Below are 18,052 nucleotides of genomic sequence, written 5' to 3'. Positions count from 1 at the left end.
CTTTGGGGATGACTGAATAGAGTCGTTTATGAAAAGACGGAAAGAGGGGGGGACCTAGTGGAGCTTGGGGGGGGAATATGGTATTGGTAGTAGTTGCTTTGACAGGTCAAGAAAAGAGAGCGAAGATATTTTCTTTCTATTATTATTATTTATTATTATAAATTGAGTAAGGAAAAGTGACAGGTCAAAGAAAGAAGCGGAAGATATTTTTTCTGTACGATTTGTGTTATTATTAATTCAAGTAAAAGAAAAGGGCGGTGGTAGTACTATTTTCTCTAAATCCACAACAGGCTTTGCCACTGCAGTCTTGCAAGGCTTTATAGCTGGTCCTAATGCTATCTAAATTCCTCCTCTCATCCTTAGCTTTGAGAATCTACCCAAATGTGATGACTGCAACAGTGAAACACGAAGAACATAGTACATTTGTGTACACTTACCATAAATGTAGAGATTCGAGTGTATTCACTGTTGCAGTCCTGGTTACCCTCCCTCCAGCCCCCTGACTTCTTTTGGCTATACCTCTACTCTCCTTTACTATGCTTAAAAGCTTTTTGGTGTATATGCTTTTTTGTTGGAGGTATAACCTTGTATGTTCATCGTGTTTCACTGTTGCAGTCATTACACTTGGGTTATCCTGCTGGCAGGCTACCCGCAGTCGGCCTGAATTCCAAATTCTTGGTCCGGCGTCGGTTGTTGTCACCTCTTCCCAGATGTCAGTGCGCCAGGGGTAGAAAAGTTGCAGCCAACGCCATTTTTCTTCAGTCTTTCTTGCCGCGCAGTGCCCGAAGCAAAAGCAGTTCACAAGTGCCAGTCGGCCGACTCCTGAGATTTTCAAAATCGAATTTCAGATCCGAAGTCTTCATTAAAGCTAAGTACCCCGTTGGGGAAACTTTTTTTCTTTCTCCAGACCGATGTCAAAAAAAGTTAACAATTGTATTTCTTGTGGGAAGCAAATACCTCATAAGGATTTTCATTCTTACTGTATTCCTTACCTAGGCCCTGACCACGACGTTGCTAGCTGTCGGTTTTGTGCTAGATTTAACCAACACACTATTAAGCGTCGGTACGATTTTGCCTTTCATTACTTTCGCCGAAGGTTTAATTATATAATGCCGTCTGAACAGCCGATGACCGGAGTTTATAAAAAAGCGCAAGGAAAAGGACAGGCATCCGAGATCCAAAACAGACGATGAGGCCTCCGCTAGGCCAGTCACCGGTTCGCCGGTTCTCAGTGAGGCACTTTCGCAGCCTCTGATGCCCGCTATCTCAGAGCCACAGGCCGCTTACAACTCCCACGTGGAGCCGACTAGGTCTCTGGATACTCAAGGTATTGGACACTGAAACTATTCCCTCAGATGGGTCCAGAGCTGCTGAGCAGGCATCAGCTTCTGAGGGTGTTTTCAGACCTACACAGTTATATGTCAAGCCAACCTCAGCTTCAAAGACAAAGACTAAAACAGCTCTAAAGACAAAGAAACAAGTACAGCATTCTCCTGGACGGATTTCCATGCCTATGAAACAGATGCTTAAAATGGCCGAAGACCTAATTACTTTGATTAGGGGTTCCCATCCCTCTCCTGATAAGAGGCCTAGGCAAGAGACAGAATTTGACTCTTCTGATCAGGTTTCAATTTCCTCTGACTCCTTTTCTGAACAGGGATACTTTTGTCCTCCCTATGAGGATTCTGATGCTGAAGAATCTATTCCTTCAGCCTCTCCTCCTGAGGATTATTCTTTTGGGGAAACCCTGCATACCATGAGGGAGCATTTTCACTGGGAGAGCCAAGATTACTCAGAATCTAAGAAAAGGCTCAGAGACTTTCTTTTACTACCTCAGCACAGACCTCTTGCTATTCCACCTGTTCTGGACATTGTAGATGATGTATTTTCAGAGTCTGGCCTGTCTCCTGACTCTTTACCCCCTGTACCTGCTAAGCCAGACAGATACTACAGGGTTCCAGACTCATAAATTTCTATATAAAAACCCTGCTGCTGACCCAGAAACTATATCTCAGGGTCCCAGAGGGGTCAAGGCTTCCACTGCAAAAAACCCTGTCCCCACTGATAGGGATTCTAGGGCACTGGACAGATGGAGGGGGAGTTTACACTTCTGCTACCTTGGCTGTAAGGGCTTTAAATTGTCAGTTTCATATGCTTAAGTATCAGCAATACTTAATGTCACTGCTTAAACTGAAAATGTTGACAAATTCTGAATGTTCTTATAACAAGGAAATGCAGGATTTATTCCATGCAGCTGAACAAGTCGGAAAGCATACTTTGCAATGTGGTTTTGTTTCACTGGAGGCCTCTTGCAGGGCCGCTGTTACGGGCTCTGTCATTAGAAGGCATGCTTGGTTAAAGGAACAGAATCTGCCTGATCATGTTAAAGCAAAATTATTGGATGCTCCATTACAGCATGATACTTTGGTGTTAAGGCAGAAGAGGTGTTGAAGAAAATGGGGGATAAAGCGAAATCCATGCAGACAGTTAAGGATTTCCTACAGGTACAGCCACACAGATTTAGCAGGAACTGGCCTTCTAATAATTGGTCCTTTCCAGTGTCAGGCAGGCCACAAAGAGGCAGATACAGACGCCCTGGGGCAGATCCCAGCCCCAAGGCTCATACAGGCCTAAACAATGGGGTGCTTCTACCTCCAAAAGTGGAGAAGACAAATCACAGCCATATAGGAAACAGTCCCAATGACTTTCCTCTGCCAATGCCAAGCACTTATCTTTTGGCAGCACCCTTAGGGGGAAAATAGCACTTTTTTCACAAAATTGGCACATGATCACCCAGGACAAATGGGTCTTGAATATAGTGTCTCAGGGCTACAGGTTCCGCTTTCACACCCTTCCAAAGACAAAAGATATGCCAGACCTGCCACACAATCAATGGGCAGAGGCACAAAAACAAGTTTCATCCCTCATGGATATGAGAGCTATTCAGCGAGTACCACAAGAAGAGCAGGGAAAAGGATTTTACTCAAGACTTTTCTTGGTACACAGAAAGGACAAAGCCTGGAGACCAGTACTGGACCTGTCTAGTCTAAACACTTTTCTGGACGTTCCAAAATTCAAAATGTTGACTCTGCAGCAGCTTTTGCCCATGCTGGGCAAGAAGGCTAGGCTTGTAACTTTGGAGCTCAAAGAGGCATACCTGCATGTCCCAGTCAGACAAACTTGCAGAAGATACCTGAGGTTCATAGCTGGCTCAGTGCACTACCAATTCTCTGCACTGCCCTTTGGCTCATCTACTGCACCCAGAGTCTTCACAAAATGCCTGGCACCAGTAATTGCATTTTGCAGACAGAGGAATACACATATATCCTTACTTAGACGACTGCCTTATTCAAGCAGAGAAACAAGGACATTCTACTGAAGCATCTGGCATTTGTAAAAAGATTACTAATTTGCCTAGGGTACACAGTGAATGAAAAGAAATCAAAACTGGTACCCTCTCAAGAGATAATATTCCTGGGTGCAAGCTTAAATACAACTGCCCAGAGCCAGATGGCTTATCTCACGCCAGACAAACAAAGGCAACTGACTACTTACTTCGAAATGATGGCAACAAAGACCCAGTTATCTGCAAGAAAAATTCTGCAGGCTTTGGGCTTCATGGCTTCCTGCATTCTGCTAATTCCATATGCAAGACTGCATATGACGAAACTACAATGGCATCTAAAAAGTATTTGGACTCAACATTGCCACAGCCTGGAAACACTAATTACCCTCATTCCTTGCCTGCAACAGGAGTTTCGATGGTGGGCACAGGCCTGTCGCCACAACAAGGGACAGCTATTCACTTTACCCACAGCCAGGCAGACAATAACAACAGATGCATCAGATTATGCCTGGGGGCCCACATGGCAGGAAAATGTATTCAGGGGACATGGCCCGCAAACCAAATGCATCTTCATATCAATCAAAAAGAGATGCTAGCTGTACAGAATGCCCTGACAGCCTTCAAGGATCTACTTCATCCAGGACAACTGCGGATAAGGACGGACAATGCTACAGTCATGTGGTACATAAACAAGCAAGGAGGCACACATTCCTACCCCCTCTGCAGACAAGCCATGACTTTGTGGAACACAGCATTGACTTATCAAGTACACCTGCAAGCACAATTCTTGCCAGGAAAGACAAATACTTTGGCAGACGAACTAAGCAGAAACCTCATGGATCCTCATGAGTGGAAGCTAGATCCACAAATCTTCAGCATGATAACAAGGAAATGGGGATGCCCAGACATAGATCTATTTGCCTCCCCTCACAACTGCCAACTACAGAGATACTGAACAAGGACTTTTCACAAACAAGCATGGAAAATGGATGCCCTATCATTCAGCTGGAAAACCATTACAGTATATGCCTTTGCTCCACTGTCTCTCCTCCCCAAGGTACTCCTAAAGGTCAGACAAGAGAAGCCAAAAATGATACTGATTGCCCCAGACTGGCCACGCCAGCACTGGTACCCAATCCAAAAGAGCTTGTGTCAAGGCCCAGCCTGGACATTACCTCAAATCCCATATTTGCTGACCCAACAAAACAGCCAGATAATGCACAACCAACTCAGAACCCTAAATCTGGCTGCATGGCGGATAATGTAACCATTCAGGACATACCTCTCTCTAAAGCCGTTATTTTGGAGGCCAGGAGGCCCAGCACCAGAAAATCATACGCAGAAAAATGGAAGAGATTCTGTGCTTGGAACCAGACACCAAGGAATGGACACGCTTTTACCAAATATCCCTCAGATTTTACAATACCTAACTGAGATGCTGGACAAAAGCCTATCCTTCTCATCAATTAAGATCCATGCCTCTGCCATTTCAGCTCATTACAATATGGGCCCACCTATTTTATCAGATCCACTGCTAAGGTGTGACCTCAGAGGGGCCAAAAACATAAGACCTCCAAGGAGAGCTCCAATACCTGCATGGGACCTCTATTTTGTCTTGGAAAAACTCTTACTATGTCCTTTTGAGCCAGCCAATACAGCTGAGATAAAATACTTATCATGGAAAACAGCTCTGCTCTTAGCAATAACTTCAGCAAGAAGAGTCTCAGAGTTACAGGCACTAATGGATGTTGTAACTTTTATTATTTTCCATCAGGACAGGGTTTCTCTAAGGACAAACCCAACTATGCCTAAGGTAGTGTCCAGTGTGGCTCTTAACCAAACCATTAATTTGCCTACCTTTTACCCAAACCCACAGAATAAGGGGGAGAGACTTCTGCATTATTTGGACATACACAGACAGCTACGCTTCTACCTGGACAAAACTAAAGTTTTCAGAAAAACTGAGTAACTCTTAGTGGCATATGTTGCAGGATCACAAGGGAAAGCTATTTCAAAGCAGACTGTTTCTAAATGAATAGGCCACTGTATTCATTTCTGCTATTCACAACATGGCAAATCAGTGCCTAAGGGCATTAGGACACATTCAACCAGAACAGCAGCCCCTTCAGCAGCCTTCCTCAGAGGAGTACCAACCAAGGACATTTTGGAGGCTGCAACTTGGACTTCAGTGCACACTTTTACAAAGCACTGCCACTTACCTCTTTACTCTAAATCCAGAGCAGGCTTTGCCACTGCAGTTCTGCAGGGCCTCAGAGCCACTCCTAATTCTGTTTAGGCCCAGCCACCCAAGTGTAATGACTGCAACAGTGAAACACGAACATAGTACCGTTGTGTACCTACCATAAATGAAGATGTTCAAGTGTATTCACTGTTGCAGTCCAGGTTACCCTCCCACCATCCCCCTTTCATTGCTGGGACTTATCTGTACTTCTCTATTCTATACAACCTATGTGATGTATTTGCTTGTAGATGAAGGTAATGTTGTTAGTGCATGCTTTTTATGAGCAGTATTTTTAGCCTACCCTTTTGGGGGCCCCTGACATCTGGGGCAAGAAAAATGGCGTCGGCTGCATCTTTTATATCCCTGGTGCACTGACGTCAGGGAAGAGGTGACAACAGCCGATGCTGGACCAGGATTTTGGAATTCAGGCCGACTGCGGGTAGCCTGCCAGCAGGATAACCCAAGTGTAATGACTGCAACAGTGAATACACTCGAACATCTACATTTATGGTAGGTACACAACTGTACTGTATTTATAGATTTAATTGCTTCCCATTACAGGGGCACCTGACATGTGGGGCAAGAAAAACTGATGTAATGGCATCGGCTGCATGTTTTATACCCCTGACGACCTGACGTCACAGAAGAAGAGACAGCAACCGTCGCAGGACCCAAGACTTTGTTAATCAGGCCGACTGAGGGCTACTGCAGACAGATAACCCCAAATGTGATGACTGCAACAGGGAATACACTCTAACATCTACATTTATGGTAAGTGTTCATAACTGTACTTTCTTTTTTTGTGTGTGTATAATTTGGCATTTTTATCATGTATAATTTAGAAAATTCCTGCTTTCAGTGCATTAGAAACACTGTCAGAGTGTGATTTTTGGCCACCAAATAACGATCTTGGTTCTCTATATATGCCGATCTTATTACCTAGGACTGGAGCATGGCATAGGTGAGTGTTATGCAAGTGCTTCAGGCCCTTGACCCACTGCCATCATTCATTGCATCTTGGAGTTTGGGAGATGTAGAATCCCAGTGCAAGGACCAGACAGAATTTTGAGTAACTGACCCCATATAGATGTACAGAGGGCAACAAGTAAGGGATATGGAGACGAACTAAGGTCTCCAGGCATGGTGCCACAAAGGCCAGTATACTGCAGTAGTTGGTGCTTTTTTGCCAGCTGAGTCATCATATTCTACTGAGAGCAGTCCCTAGAGCCTTATCCATAAATGTGCATACATCTGTGTAGAGAGCTGCCATCCTGGTCCCTTTTCTTGTGCACTGATCACTGGCTCCCTTATTCACAAACATTAGTGGACACCTCACAGTCATGTAAGGTAAGGCCACAGTGCAGCATGGAAGTTTATGGCTGCCAGTGTATGCAGCTACAGACCATTTTCATAATGTTATTGCTCTTTTCTGTCTTGATACTACTAAATGTTTAGTTTTGCAATATTGAATTCTTTGAACTCAGTACCACTCACCAGTTCATAGTTTTTGTACTTGATAACATTGTTACCACTTTTCTTTGATATTGCAGCAAGTCTGAAGTATTGCAACCGTGGTGTTTAGACTGCAGTTTGACTGATTCAGTCTGCATGGTACCTTGTGTCTTTGTATTTATTTTCTGACAGTGAGTTATGCACAGGTCACTCCTGAACCTATATTCGGATCATCTTCACTAGGATATAAGGTCCTGCGATTGGAATGGTTTGGTAGTTGGACTTTGTGTTAATCTCAGTGCCTTTGTTATCTTGTCTCAGCACTGTGTGTTGCTATAATTTGACATGTGTACTATGCTTTGTGGATTTTTTTGCAGGACTTTAACTGCATCTTTACTCTCTCTGTTGGATGGTAACCATTTTTAAACATGTTTTAAATCATGCTTATGCATTTCCCCATTTTAGAGAGCTTGTGGCCATGGTGGTGCAGCGGTTAGCGTTGCTGCCTCACAGCAGGAGGTTCTCCGGTTCGATTCTCGGCTGCGGTGCCTTCTGTGCGGAGTCTGCACATCCTCCCTGTGGTTCGCATGGGTTTCCTCCAGGTGCTCCGTTTTCCTCTCACATCCCAAAGACATGCTGTAGGTGAATTGGACACTCTAAATTGGCCCTAGGTGTGAGTACATGCATGTATGTGCCTTCTGTGAAAGGTTGGGCACCGGGCTGGCAACTAGACACTGTAAAACTCCACTGCCAATCATGAGCGGACAGGTGATCAGCTGTGGTGACCTTTAACCAGGAAAAGCCGAAAGAAGCAGAAGAAGACTGACAAGAAGACTGGAATTCTCTTTAATCCTACTTGGTTTGATTTTTGCATGATTAGTTCTCAAGGATAGCTTTCTTTGCTTTATTTCACATTTTTGTGTAATTTAATTGCACTGTAATTGCTGTTTTAACGTTGTGATTTTTTTTCCCTCAGCATTGCAACTGTTTTGAGTGCCAGTAACTTTCTACATTTATCTCATTTTATTTGAACAGTTTGATTAAAGCACTCAGAAGTTATTTGAATTTGGCTTTGAGAACTTTTGTCATGTTTCTGGGTCTGAATCCAGGGCTCTTGAGATCATCTCTTCATGTTCTCCCCACAAAAAAAAGATTGATCATTTGCTTGTGAGAGTCAAACCATTCCTCTCTGGCACTGACTTTTTTTCTTCTGACTGTTCAGCTGATGTCCTTCAAGGATGCATATGCAGTCCTAACAAATGGGTTGTCCTGCCTCAGGCAGCCCTTCGGTCGGCCGGATTCCAAAGTCTGGGTCTGGCCTCGGCTGATGTCGCACTTCACCCGACGTCACTGCTACTGTCGATTGGGTATAAAGGCATCAGCCGACGCCATTTTCCTCAGTCTTTCTTGCCGCGCGGTGCCCGAAGCAGAAGCTGTTCGCAAGTGCCGGTCGGTCCGATCCAGAGATTTCTACTACCAAAGACTTCTAAAAAGCTAAGTACCCCGTTGGGGACTCTTTCTTGCCTCAGCCGATGTCAGAAAAAGTAAATAATTGTTTAACTTGTGGGAAACAAATACCTCATAAGGATTTCCACTCATACTGCCTTCCTTGCTTAGGCCCAGACCACGACGTAGCAGCTTGTCTACTTCCTTCAACCGACGGACACTTAGACGTCGGTCGGAGTTTGCGGAGGAGGTTTTTGGTCCTGCTTTTGCTTACAAAATGCCGTCGGAGACTCCGACTTCACAATTAGCTAAAAAGCGTAAGGAAAAGGACCGACACTCGCGGTCCGCGGTTTCGGCCGAAACCACGGTTAAGCCAACCGCGAGTGTCTCGGTTTCGGCTGAAACCGAGTCCTCGGTTCTTCCTTCAGCCGAAAGCATTCCTCCTGCAGCCGAGGCCTCACACAGCATGGCTGAATCTGCTACTGAATTTTCTCCTGCTGTAGCAGGCACCCAGGATTTATCAGATATTATTCCTTTAGACATATCTACTCCTGCACGTGGAGCTGCTAGGCCCCCTGCATCCATGTCTTTTGAGGCTTTCTCTAGGGCTAAAGCAGCTAGATCTTCTAAGGCCTTGCCTTCTAAAACCCCCTCACACAGGCCTAGCTCTAGTTCCCAAATGCTTAGCCTGGCAGAGGATCTCATCACTTTGATCAGGGAATCCCAACCTCACCCTGACAGGGCCTCTCATCCCCCTCCAGAGAAGAGGCCTAGAGCAGAGCCCCCTGAACCAGTTTCTACGGATTATTCTTCTGATGATTCAGAAAACTCAAATCCTCCAGAAGGCCCTTACTCTCCATATGAGGATTCTGACGCAGAAGACTCCATTCCTTCTACCTCTCCTCCTGAGGAATTTTCTTTTGGGGAAACCTTGCATGCTATGAGGGAACAATTTCAATGGCAGGGCCAGGATTTTTCAGATTCTAGGAAACGGCTCAGGACCTTTTGCATTGCCACAGCATAGGCCTTTAGCCATTCCTCCAGTACTAACAGTTGTGGATGATGCATTCAATGATGCTTGTACTGCCCCTGACTCTCTACCTCCGTCCCCTGCTAAGCCCGACAGATACTACAGGGTCCCGGACACACATTATCACCTGTATAAGGCTCCTGTTGCTGATCCTGAAACTATTTCTCAAGGCCCCAAAGCTGTAGCAACTGCCAAAACCCTCCCCTCTGAAAGAGAATCTAGAGCATTAGAGATGGGGTACAAAGTTTATACTTCTGCTACTCTTTCGGCTAGGGCTTTAAACTGTCAATTCCACATGATTCAGTATCAGGAATTTTGTTAGATCAAAAAAAATTTTTTAAAACCTGTTTTTTTCCTCCCCCTGCACGAACAAACAAAGGCAACTGACTACTTACTTCGAAATTATGGCAACAAAGACCCAGTTATCTGCAAGAAAAATTCTGCAGGCTTTGGGCTTCATGGCTTCCTGCATTCTGCTAATTCCATATGCAAGACTGCATATGACGAAACTACAATGGCATCTAAAAAGTATTTGGACTCAACATTGCCACAGCCTGGAAACACTAATTACCCTCATTCCTTGCCTGCAACAGGAGTTTCGATGGTGGGCACAGGCCTGTCGCCACAACAAGGGACAGCTATTCACTTTACCCACAGCCAGGCAGACAATAACAACAGATGCATCAGATTATGCCTGGGGGCTCACATGGCAGGAAAATGTATTCAGGGCACATGGCCCGCAAACCAAATGCATCTTCATATCAATCAAAAAGAGATGCTAGCTGTACAGAATGCCCTGACAGCCTTCAAGGATCTACTTCATCCAGGACAACTGCGGATAAGGACGGACAATGCTACAGTCATGTGGTACATAAACAAGCAAGGAGGCACACATTCCTACCCCCTCTGCAGACAAGCCATGACTTTGTGGAACACAGCATTGACTTATCAAGTACACCTGCAAGCACAATTCTTGCCAGGAAAGACAAATACTTTGGCAGACGAACTAAGCAGAAACCTCATGGATCCTCATGAGTGGAAGCTAGATCCACAAATCTTCAGCATGATAACAAGGAAATGGGGATGCCCAGACATAGATCTATTTGCCTCCCCTCACAACTGCCAACTACAGAGATACTGCACAAGGACTTTTCACAAACAAGCATGGAAAATGGATGCCCTATCATTCAGCTGGAAAACCATTACAGTATATGCCTTTGCTCCACTGTCTCTCCTCCCCAAGGTACTCCTAAAGGTCAGACAAGAGAAGCCAAAAATGATACTGATTGCCCCAGACTGGCGCCAGCACTGGTACCCAATCCAAAAGAGCTTGTGTCAAGGCCCAGCCTGGACATTACCTCAAATCCCATATTTGCTGACCCAACAAAACAGCCAGATAATGCACAACCAACTCAGAACCCTAAATCTGGCTGCATGGCGGATAATGTAACCATTCAGGACATACCTCTCTCTAAAGCCGTTATTTTGGAGGCCAGGAGGCCCAGCACCAGAAAATCATCGCATGAAAAATGGAAGAGATTCTGTGCTTGGAACCAGACACCAAGGAATGGACACGCTTTTACCAAATATCCCTCAGATTTTACAATACCTAACTGAGATGCTGGACAAAAGCCTATCCTTCTCATCAATTAAGATCCATGCCTCTGCCATTTCAGCTCATTACAATATGGGCCCACCTATTTTATCAGATCCACTGCTAAGGTGTGACCTCAGAGGGGCCAAAAACATAAGACCTCCAAGGAGAGCTCCAATACCTGCATGGGACCTCTATTTTGTCTTGGAAAAACTCTTACTATGTCCTTTTGAGCCAGCCAATACAGCTGAGATAAAATACTTATCATGGAAAACAGCTCTGCTCCTAGCAATAACTTCAGGAAGAAGAGTCTCAGAGTTACAGGCACTAATGGATGTGGAAACTTTTATTATTTTCCATCAGGACAGGGTTTCTCTAAGGACAAACCCAACTATGCCTAAGGTAGTGACCAGTGTGGCTCTTATCCAAACCATTAATTTGCCTACCTTTTACCCAAACCCACAGAATAAGGGGGAGAGACTTCTGCATTATTTGGACATACACAGACAGCTACGCTTCTACCTGGACAAAACTAAAGTTTTCAGAAAAACTGAGTAACTCTTAGTGGCATATGCTGCAGGATCACAAGGGAAAGCTATTTCAAAGCAGACTGTTTCTAAATGAATAGGCCACTGTATTCATTTCTGCTATTCACAACATGGCAAATCAGTGCCTAAGGGCATTAGGACACATTCAACCAGAACAGCAGCCCCTTCAGCAGCCTTCCTCAGAGGAGTACCAACCAAGGACATTTTGGAGGCTGCAACTTGGACTTCAGTGCACACTTTTACAAAGCACTGCCACTTACCTCTTTACTCTAAATCCAGAGCAGGCTTTGCCACTGCAGTTCTGCAGGGCCTCAGAGCCACTCCTAATTCTGTTTAGGCCCAGCCACCCAAGTGTAATGACTGCAACAGTGAAACACGAACATAGTACCGTTGTGTACCTACCATAAATGAAGATGTTCAAGTGTATTCACTGTTGCAGTCCAGGTTACCCTCCCACCATCCCCCTTTCATTGCTGGGACTTATCTGTACTTCTCTATTCTATACAACCTATGTGATGTATTTGCTTGTAGATGAAGGTAATGTTGTTAGTGCATGCTTTTTATGAGCAGTATTTTTAGCCTACCCTTTTGGGGGCCCCTGACATCTGGGGCAAGAAAAATGGCGTCAGCTGCATCTTTTATATCCCTGGTGCACTGACGTCAGGGAAGAGGTGACAACAGCCGATGCTGGACCAGGATTTTGGAATTCAGGCCGACTGCGGGTAGCCTGCCAGCAGGATAACCCAAGTGTAATGACTGCAACAGTGAATACACTCGAACATCTACATTTATGGTAGGTACACAACTGTACTGCATTTATAGATTTAATTGCTTCCCATTACAGGGGCACCTGACATGTGGGGCAAGAAAAAACTGATGTAATGGCATCGGCTGCATGTTTTATACCCCTGACGACCTGACGTCACAGAAGAAGAGACAGCAACCGTCGCAGGACCCAAGACTTTGTTAATCAGGCGGACTGAGGGCTACTGCAGACAGATAACCCCAAATGTGATGACTGCAACAGGGAATACACTCTAACATCTACATTTATGGTAAGTGTTCATAACTGTACTTTCTTTTTTTGTGTGTGTATAATTTGGCATTTTTATCATGTATAATTTAGAAAATTCCTGCTTTCAGTGCATTAGAAACACTGTCAGAGTGTGATTTTTGGCCACCAAATAACGATCTTGGTTCTCTATATATGCCGATCTTATTACCTAGGACTGGAGCATGGCATAGGTGAGTGTTAGGCAAGTGCTTCAGGCCCTTGACCCACTGCCATCATTCATTGCATCTTGGAGTTTGGGAGATGTAGAATCCCAGTGCAAGGACCAGACAGAATTTTGAGTAACTGACCCCATATAGATGTACAGAGGGCAACAAGTAAGGGATATGGAGACGAACTAAGGTCTCCAGGCATGGTGCCACAAAGGCCAGTATACTGCAGTAGTTGGTGCTTTTTTGCCAGCTGAGTCATCATATTCTACTGAGAGCAGTCCCCTAGAGCCTTATCCATAAATGTGCATACATCTGTGTAGAGAGCTGCCATCCTGGTCCCTTTTCTTGTGCACTGATCACTGGCTCCCCTTATTCACAAACATTAGTGGACACCTCATAGTCATGTAAGGTAAGGCCACAGTGCAGCATGGAAGTTTATGGCTGCCAGTGTATGCAGCTACAGACCATTTTCATAATGTTATTGCTCTTTTCTGTCTTGATACTACTAAATGTTTAGTTTTGCAATATTGAATTCTTTGAACTCAGTACCACTCACCAGTTCATAGTTTTTGTACTTGATAACATTGTTACCACTTTTCTTTGATATTGCAGCAAGTCTGAAGTATTGCAACCGTGGTGTTTAGACTGCAGTTTGACTGATTCAGTCTGCATGGTACCTTGTGTCTTTGTATTTATTTTCTGACAGTGAGTTATGCACAGGTCACTCCTGAACCTATATTCGGATCATCTTCACTAGGATATAAGGTCCTGCGATTGGAATGGTTTGGTAGTTGGACTTTGTGTTAATCTCAGTGCCTTTGTTATCTTGTCTCAGCACTGTGTGTTGCTATAATTTGACATATGTACTATGCTTTGTGGATTTTTTTGCAGGACTTTAACTGCATCTTTACTCTCTCTGTTGGATGGTAACCATTTTTAAACATGTTTTAAATCATGCTTATGCATTTCCCCATTTTAGAGAGCTTGTGGCCATGGTGGTGCAGCCGTTAGCGTTGCTGCCTCACAGCAGGAGGTTCTCCGGTTCGATTCTCGGCTGCGGTGCCTTCTGTGCGGAGTCTGCACATCCTCCCTGTGGTTCGCATGGGTTTCCTCCAGGTGCTCCGTTTTCCTCTCACATCCCAAAGACATGCTGTAGGTGAATTGGACACTCTAAATTGGCCCTAGGCGTGAGTACATGCATGTATGTGCCTTCTGTGAAAGGTTGGGCACCGGGCTGGCAACTAGACACCGTAAAACTCCACTGCCAATCATGAGCGGACAGGTGATCAGCTGTGGTGACCTCTAACCAGGAAAAGCCGAAAGAAGCAGAAGAAGACTGACAGGAAGACTGGAATTCTCTTTAATCCTACTTGGTTTGATTTTTGCATGATTAGTTCTCAAGGATAGCTTTCTTTGCTTTATTTCACATTTTTGTGTAATTTAATTGCACTGCAATTGCTGTTTTAACGTTGTGATTTTTTTCCCCTCAGCATTGCAACTGTTTTGAGTGCCAGTAACTTTCTACATTTATCTCATTTTATTTGAACAGTTTGATTAAAGCACTCAGAAGTGATTTAAATTTGGCTTTGAGAACTTTTGTCATGTTTCTGGGTCTGAATCCAGGGCTCTTGAGATCATCTCTTCATGTTCTCCCCACAAAAAAAAGATTGATCATTTGCTTGTGAGAGTCAAACCATTCCTCTCTGGCACTGACTTTTTTTCTTCTGACTGTTCAGCTGTTGTACTGAACAAGCTCCCAAAATTCAAAGTAGAATATATGTTGGTGAAGAGCACTGTTCAGCAGCTTTGGTAGTGCAGGCCTTGAGTCCATATTTAACGTGCTCCTCCCTGTCATTTGCACAATGTCAGGCATTGACAAAGTGTCCAAGCCATGGATGTAGGAATGACACCAAAAGTCATGGTAGCAGAATGAGATCTTTGACTTTGAATGTTTGCCATTGCTGGGTCAAAACACTTGGACAAAATGTGTTAACCATTAAATGGGCAAGTTTAAAAGTGAACCAGCATGGTGGTCCACAAGCACTAATAAATTGGGGATCCAGTAAATGTCAGCATGGGATGAGAAGCTTGATAACCATATTTGTTTTGGCAAGGACAGTTTATATGTCTCATTTCAAGACTTCAGCATACTGGTGAAAAATGTTGCTGTCCCATTGTGCTGTTTTGGCCAGAGTCCAGCTAATGTGCCTCCCACCCAAACTTTCCAAAGAAACCATATCAGTGTGGCTGTACTTAGTGCTACAAGTATAAACAATAAACTGCCACACCTTGAGGCCCTCGTGCATTTGGATCACATCCATGTGTAAATTGTTACAGAAACCTGATTTAAAAGCCAAAAGAGCATTTTCTCAGTGTCTGGATTTTGTGCTGACCACTCATTTAGACCTGATGGGAACTGTGATGGCCTGTCCAGGTTTGTTAGAGACTACATTAGCTTGAGACAGATACTTAGAGGACCCCAAGCAGAGCTTATGGTGATTCAAATTATATTTAATAGGATCAGTTGTGTCTCCAGAAAATCATAACATTCCAAAATATTCATGACAAATATAATTGACCTCTTCCTAGCAAACTTAGCATCTGTGTATACTATCCCTAAGGTATCCCTTTTACTGATCAAGTCAGACTACAAACGTGTAATGTTCTGCATCAAAATCTCCAGGCCATCAGAAACAAATATTTAATTCAAGAACTTCAGATCTTCAAATATCCTAGGAGTCTATGATGAAGTCTGTAACAGTGTCACCCAAAAAGTTGCTGTGGCATAGAGTTACACAAGTTCTACTCACACCTGGACAAATGTATTAACTTGCCATTCTCAACTAGATCCAAGCAAATGGTAAGTTTAAAAGCAATCCAGCATGTTGGCCCACAAGCATTAATAAACTGTATAATAAAATGAAGAAACTCCTTAACCTATACAGTAAAACAGAAAACACTCAAATTAAGGAAAACATTAAACAGCTAGTCAGGAAACTAAAATATGGCATCAGCAAAACAAAATCATCCCAATAACTCAGACCACAGAAGCCAAAGGCAGCTACAAATCCTTCTTTAATTATAGCAAGAAAATTAAATAACACTCAACATAGCTCAGAATGTATTCATAATGGTACTGCTTGCTCCAATCCAGTGGATATTGCCAACATACTGGTAAATGAATTTAGTGCCAGTTTCACTCCAGAGATTTCTATCCTAAGCTCACTTATCCCAGATAGAAACAAGCCACCAACCATTATGAAAGACCATTTATTTATTGACATTTGGTAACCAGGAAAGTCCACTGGGTCAGAAACCCATTTTCAGTGGAGGCCAAGGGAGAAAAGCTCCAAGAAAGGTTATAAAACCTCATTTACTGAATGTTCTGTCCAAATGAAGAATACATTACCCATGGAACCTGAAAACATACACAGTTGCCTTATTAATAGCATTAAACAAGGATTGGTGGACCCACATCAACCTCTTGAACCTGACCATAGCAACTGGCTTTGTCCAACAGGTGTGATGTACAGCTATTGTGATGCCATTCCACAAGGGTGGACCAACCACTGATCCCGGGAATTACAGGCCTGTCAGTCTAATGAGTCTTACATGCAAAGCTGTGGAATGTAGCATAACTGACCTAATTAAGTACAATATCAAAAATTACATCAGACTCAACCCCCAACAGTTTGGCTTTGACAAGAGTAGATTTTGTTTGATGAATCTAGTAAACTTTTTTGAAGAGGTTACTCAGGCTGTAGACTGCATGCAAGCTGTTCCTACAGTGTACTTTAACCTCTGCAGGGTATTTACATCATCCTAGGTGATGTAAATCTTGATTGGCTAGACATTGCTGAAAAGAACCCCTCAAAAAACGTAAATCTTTGCAGCTTCTCCCAACTAATTCAAGACATCACCAGACCCCACAAAAATAATTGGGGCTCCACAATAGACTGGATATTAGTGTCCAACCCTAACAGTATCACCACTGCAGGGCATACTACCTAATACCATCAGCTACCACCCCCAACATATATCCTACGCAAATCTTCCCCAACCCAGACCAACACCAATACAAATCAACCAGAAATTTGACTAAGTTCCAGCCATCCATATTTAATGAGACCTTAACTAAAGTAAATTGGGCACCCCTCAAATCCCTACCACTTAATGAGGCTGTTGAATTCTTTAAATCAACATTCCTAGGCATCCTAAATAAGCAAGCACCCACCCGCCAAAAATGGATAAAACATAACCATGCAAGCTGGCTCTGAAAATCCACCAAAGAAGTCATGTCCACAAGGGATAAAATCTGGAAATTGTGGTAGAAAAACAAAGACCCCCTCAACTCTACTACAATACAAGCAACTCTGTAACCAGATAAAATAACTAATAACCAGAGATAAAAAAGCCCACTACCTCCATCTACAAAGCCAACATAAAGATAAACCCTAAAAAAAAAATCTGGCCCTCCCATTAACTAATTATTACACCCAGGCTCTCAAAGCAACCCATCTCGTGACCCAGACAAACGCCAGCTGAACTTGCTACCTTCTTCAGTTCCTACTTCATTGACACCATAGCTAACATAACTGCCATCTTTCCTACAGTTAGCACCACAACCAAGACCGCTGATGACCAAATCATGCCAGAAAACATTCCTACCCTAGACTCCAACCTACAATTCTCTCCTATGCCCTCTACCACAACAAAAAAAACGTTTACTTAAGCTAAAACCCTGTACTCTGGCCCCTGACAGTCTACCACCACACTTCCTGCAGCTAGCTGCAAACATCATATCTTATCCCATCAGCATCCTCATTAACAAATAGTTGATTAAAGAGTCCATAATCCCAGACATCTAGAGAAAAGCATACATTCTCCCCTTACACAAAGGCGGCACCAATACAGACACCACACACTTTTGGCCCATAGCAATTCTTTCACCTCTCTCTAAAATACAGAAAAAATGCATCCATACCCAACTCCTCAACCTCCTTGAAAACCAAATTCTGTCACCCACTCAGCATGGTTTCAGGCCAGAACACAGCACCACTACTGCCCTCCTCTCCTTCCTAGATACAGTCAAACAGGCATGTGATTCTGCCAAAATAACCACTTCTCTTTTCCTAGACCTCTCCAAAGGTTTTGATACCATTTTCCACAG

Source organism: Protopterus annectens, chromosome 4.part0 (assembly GCF_019279795.1).
Source record: "Protopterus annectens isolate FY-2018-M chromosome 4.part0, PAN1.0, whole genome shotgun sequence".
Classification (NCBI taxonomy): Eukaryota; Metazoa; Chordata; order Ceratodontiformes; family Protopteridae; genus Protopterus; species Protopterus annectens.
The sequence above is the reverse complement of the archived record's forward strand: the minus strand, read 5'-3'. Positions refer to the sequence as shown.